The sequence below is a fragment of the Corvus hawaiiensis genome, chromosome 29 (genome assembly GCF_020740725.1).
Source record: "Corvus hawaiiensis isolate bCorHaw1 chromosome 29, bCorHaw1.pri.cur, whole genome shotgun sequence".
Classification (NCBI taxonomy): domain Eukaryota; kingdom Metazoa; phylum Chordata; class Aves; order Passeriformes; family Corvidae; genus Corvus; species Corvus hawaiiensis.
In genome coordinates, this window is record NC_063241.1 from 296,168 (window position 1) to 302,167 (window position 6,000).

Consider the following 6,000-nt stretch of genomic DNA (forward strand, 5'->3'; position numbering starts at 1 on the left):
CATAACTGTATTCCGGAAGGCTCTGACTTGGGTTAAGGAGGGGTGAAGCCACACACTTAGAAGGGGTTCCAAGAAGGTGATATGGTTGTTGGCTGGGTCAGCGTCTAAGAGCAGAGAAATGTGTGTCCATACCTTTGGCCTTGCAGGTGCTGTGTGGGCAGCTTTAGGAATTGGATGAGTATTTGAGCTGAGCTGGGCCATAGCGAGGAGGAGCTCAGGGCTGGGGATTTCTCGCAAGTGCAGGGGTAGTTTTCTGTCTTTTGGTAACTTTGGTGCCACAAGTGATGGCGGCTGCAGTGTCCTATCGGTGTGTAGCAGGTGAGCAGGAGCTTTTGAGGGCAGGGTTGTTGTGGAAGACTTTTGTGGTGACCGGTGTGATTCTGACTGGGTTTTTTTCTTGCAGATGATGGAGAGTAACCTGCCAGCTGCAGGAATGGTGCAGTTAGCTGATGTGGCTTCTGTTGAGGATGGCTTCAGACCCCCCCACCCTCTGAAAGTTCCACTGAGGGGTCAGGGACTGCTGCCCTCCAGTGTGTAGTTTTGACTTTGGTTGGAAAGAGACCCCAGCGCAGCACGTCTTCCAAAAGTTGCTGGCACTGCTTCTGCGTGAATTGTCTGGCTTCCCATGGTGTGTGGCCCAGCAGCCAGCAGTGCAGTGGAGCTGGGCAGTGCAGCTGGCCAGATGTCCCTGCTAGCTCTGTAACATGAAAACCCCTAGTCAGGGTAAAACCGTGTATTTTGGGGATGGAAAATTTAATGGTACCAGTTTACAGCTGTGTAAGTTCAGTTAATGCAAAAGGACAATCAAAGACTTGTGTCATATGAGTATTTTTACTGGATGTGTATAACCACACACACCCCTCTTCAGGATAAAGTGAGTTACTGAGATTTGTTCTTTATTTTACTCTTTAAAGTTTTACACTTCAGTTCCAGTTTTACTGACCAAGCCAGTGTGGTGTGCGGCACCAGTGCAAGGACTGGAGCTGTTGGCGGGTGGATCTCCCTTTTTTTTGGAGGGAGGGAGTTTGTCCATTTTGAATGGCACTGTTAAAAATAATGATCTGCCAGTCAGAGCTCTTTCCCTTGTTGTGTGGCTCTTTGGGAAGTTGGGGTGAGATCATGTCTATTGGGACATCCAAATGTCAGAGTGGGAGGTGGGCAGTGGTGCAGTGGAAGAGCAGGTGTGAGGAGGATGAGGGGGTCACAGGGAACTTCCTCCCCCAAAAGATGTCCGTGTTGGTTTCAACAACCAGTGAGGAGCTAAACTCCAAACAAGCCACTGTCCTTCCCCTCCTGCCGTCAAGGGAGGGACAATAAATCAGAGATGATGACTTAAAGTAACAATTTCTTTAAAAATAAAATCACAAAGCAATGGAATGAGACATACACGATGGAAAGAAATTGGTGCAAAATGAAGGGAAATGTTTTAACCAGCAAAAAACAAGGTGTTAAGCAGCCCCCTTGTAACAAAGATAAAATGGCTGCTGCTTCCCTTAGCAGCTCGTGTGGCCCAGGAGGACAAAGACGAGATGGTGGAGAGGTTCTCTTGGCTCAACACTTCCCCCTGGAACAAAAACCCCGGGATGTCAGGGGCTTATGGAGCAATTCTGATGGTGGATGGGGGGTGCTGCCATTGCCTAGTGAGCTCCAGACCTGTGGTATCAGTTTCCCTGCTCCCTCTCAGTGACAACAGCGGCGTTTGTATAGGTCAGTTTTGGCACTTCTCTGCCTCTTCCTGCCACCCACGGGGCCCTTTTCACATCAGCTGGGCTCTCCCTCAGCTTGGTTGGACTCAGCTGGTATGGACTCTGCTGGTTTTGGTCTCTTCTGTGCTGGCGGAAGGAAGGAAGGAAGGAAGGAAGGAAGGAAGGAAGGAAGGAAGGAAGGAAGGAAGGAATGCTCAGTGGGGGAAGGCAGGCACTGAAAACCGTGCCCCTGGCCCCACAGGAAGATCTTTCTGTCCTTGCTCCTCTTGTCTGGGAACAATTCTTGGACATAATGAATTTTGGAGGTGGGATCAAAATTTCAGTGGTGGTTTCCTTGCAGAGAATGAATCTGGCTTTTGTCTTGGAGCAGTCCGTGGATGTATTGAATTTTGGAGGTGGGATCCAATTTCTGCGATGGGGTCCTGAATGATAATGACAGTTCTTGTCCATAGGAAGGCTTTCTGTGACGAGTGGAAGCTTCAGCCAAGCCCTGCCTTAGCCTCAGATTTTGGTAACAGTTTCAATTTAAGGGATCACTCTGGGCTGCAAGTTCTAATGATGGCAAATCAGATCTATTTATAAAAATTAATTCTTTATTAAACAGACAAGAGACAACAGATGAAAGATCCTGTTCAGAATTACTTACTACACAGAAGAAAACTAAAGACCTACTAGTAGATTATAGCATAACATAAACCAGTACCTGTATTAAAGCTAGCAAAAGAAACAGTATTGATTAGGAGGCAAATGTAACTTACCACCAAAATGAAGATAATGTACACAGATTCCTTCACCTTCACCCCTGGGGCGTAACGGTGAAGCAGGTGTCCCTACTCACAAGAGAATCTCCACACATTTCCAGGGAAATGCATAGAAGATTTCTGACTTGTGAAAGTTTGGTGGGGCTTTTAGAGTTTGTAAAGTGAGGTGTCTGTCAGTCAAAAAATGATGTTGCCAGATCTCACTTCAACATTAAGAAGTTTATTGGCAGTTGGGAGATGCCAGACCAGTGTTAAGCCCATGGTGCCAGAATAACTCCCTACAAGACAGCTTGTCCTGTTTGAGTTATCTGGCTGGTTAGCAAACAGTAGATAAGCCCTTGTGGGAGGGTGAGATGCCCTGCTATGGAAGGAAATCACGTAGGCCCAAAGTTTCAGGTGCAGATGGGAAGCAGCCCAGGGGAGGCCAAGACCAGCCAGATCCATCTGTCCTGGCAGCTTTCATCTGGGAGCAATCCTTGGATGGATTGCATTTTGGAGGTGGAATCAAAGTTTTGGCCATGAGCTCCTGGACAAGAATGAGAGTTCTTTTCCACAGGAAGTAAAGCACGTAGCCCCAGTGTTTCAGGTGCAGATGAGGGGAAGCCCAGGAGAGATTAATGCCAGGCAGCCCAGTCTGTCCTGGCAGCTTTTGTCTGGGAGCAATCCTTGTACATACTTCTCACTTGCTTTGCCTTGTAAACCCAACCCTTTACTTGGCTTGCCCTGCTACCCCTTACTGGCCTTGCATTACCTTGCATGCCCATCTGCCCCTTAACCTGTCTACTGCTTTCATTCCTGGCCTTCTCTTGCAAGGCTTACCCCTCCTTTGATTTGCCTTCCCATGCCTACCTCAGCCTTGCATTTCTTTATGGACCCCTCTGTGTTCTTCCCTTGTCCTTCCTCCACTCCACTGCCTGGCACTGCCTTGCTCACCCACCTCCCAAGCTTGACAAGAAAAGGGTTCTTCCAGGCTTTACTTTTGTCGCTGTTTTGCGTTGGTTGTTTCTGGGGGGGGAAGAGGCAGTTCTGTAAACCTGGAGGATCCTTTGGTGTGCTGTTTTTCTTTCTTCCCCCTCTCCACCACATTGTCAGGAGTTGTGGACTTCTCCTCCATTTTGTCTTTGTCCCCTGGGCTACCTGGTCTTCTAGGGAGGCCACCATATGGGGGAGGGGCTTCTCTGCCATCCTGTGTTCTGCTCCATGTGGTCTTCTATGGAGGCTGCCACGCTGGGGGAGGGGGCTTCCCTGTCATACTGGCTTTGTCCTTGGGCCCGGCACTCGGGTACTGAAGCCCTATCCTGGGGGAGGGGCTTCTCTGACATTTTGTTGTTTCTGGGGGAGGGAGGAGGGAGTCTCTAGAGCCTTTGTATGTTTGGTTACTGCTGTTTCCTTATTAATTGGTGTTTTGTTTTTTAGTAAACTGTTATTTTTTCACTTTTATCTTCTCACATTTGTCTCTCCTTCTGTTGAAAGGGGAGTGCTTAAAACTAAAGGAGAGGTAGCTTGTTTCCCAGGCTTCACCCCGTAAATAGTCTTAAACTAAGACAAGTTTGGCACACAACTAAAGGGGCTTGAGAGAGAAAGTGACAAAATAACAATTTTGTCCAAAATACTTGTATATTGGGTACAGAACTCCCTGGTCACCATGCTGCTGGGTCTGGTCATGTGGCTGTGGCGCCTAACTTTATATATGTGTCCGTATATGTGGAGCCGTTTGCCCACCATGATGGACGTCCTTTTTCAGATCAGGGAGAGAGAGAAACCAAGACTGCTTTGTGGATACACTTTGAGATATCAGTTTATGGAAAGATAACATCAGTGGCACTGAAGATCATTTTGGATGCACATTCATTGTTGTTTGCCTGCCCTGGTCTGGGATGCTGCTTCTGGGGGTTTATTAATGATTGCACCCAGCCTGCTGGGACAACAGAAGAGGATGATTTTTTTCCCAGCCTTTCACCTCCTTCTCTCCCTTCAGGTCTGACACATCACTTTTTGAGAATGTTGAATTCCCTCAGGATGTTAAAAGACACCATAATTTGTTGCCTCTTGTGGAGCGAATACAAGTTTCCACACATAAGGGGCAAGGTCCAAGAAAGCTTCTTTTCCTGGCACACATTTATCTGTGTGAGATGCAGCGGAAAACTTTTTGGTTTAGAATCAGACTAGAAGAGTAACAGAATGTGACAGTACATAGATGTGAGAAGGAATGTGCATGGCACTGGTGTGTTTCGACAGAAGCAGTGCGCTGGACGGCTCCTGTGCTGGCACATTGTTGTGTGCGAGGAGTAGATGGACATTTCCCACTCTGGGAGAAGGAAAATGCGTGATGTTACATAAGGCAAAGAGTGAGCCCGCAGAGCAGCATGGTTGTGCACGCAGTGTACTTGTACAGGCTGCAAGGAGAGCGTGGCTGCCACTTGGCTGCCTGACAAATTCAAGTTATCAGTTTTAAGGGGGAAGGGCTGCGACAGCTACCTGTGCTAATACATATCCCTAGCTCAGCCCTACATGGAAACAATTCCATTTAGCTTTAGACTCCAGGATCCAAAGAACATGATGGTAGATATAGCCAAGAAGGAATGTACAGAGTGCATGAGGATATACTCAACAGGTGCTCCCTGCCTGAGGCCAGGAGCAGCAGGGATGTGCAGGCCCTGATATGGAAGTTAGAGGCAGAAGTGTCACCAAAGAGCTGATCACACCTTTTTCATCAGCAGTCTATTTTGCTGAGTAAGCCTAGCAACACATAATCTAAAAATGAATGTGACTGACAGTCAGTCACTTTATGCTGTTAAAGGCCAGTCCCACATTTTCATAGTGAAGACTTCTAGCAGAAGTCCCTAAGGTGTGTGTGAAGATCTTTCCCATGAGTGGGGATGCCCCTCAAGGTTATACCTCGAGGCTGAGCAAAAGCGATTTGCCCACAGTTTCTGATAGGGGTGAGGAACATCAATCTCTACTTAAAATTTGGGTTTTTTCTAGCTTTAATGAAATTGCTTCAATATTGTTTCAAAAATAGAGCATTACGTTAGAAGTTACAGCTACCTATTGTGTGTACTAGATAATTCTGACTAAGGTCTTTTTGTCTAAGCATTATCAGTATTGTAATCAAATTAAATAATTTTTTCAATATATATAAATATATTTGGTTAGCCATCCTTAATCCCGCAAGACAAAGTTGTATAAAGGTAGGGTTACACCTGTATGATCCTTTAGACATAAACCTTTGACCACATCTGGGCCTGGGATTGGATTTAGCCACACCCAGACTCCTCTATGAGAAGGAGTTTAGAAAGCCAGGGTATCGTTTCTGCACCTCATGTCACAACGAGAGGGCTTCTCTAACAAATTTTGTCTGAAGCTCCCATCCTGCCTGTGACAGAGGAAGGTAGTTCATCAGTAATCAGTGTTATAAAGTTACTCAGTGTATAGCAGTTACTCTCAAATTAAGACAAGCTGCTTTGGATGTCCAAGGTAAACCTTCCATGAAGGTACCTGCTGGCTACTCTGTAGTCACCACTCTGAAAGAA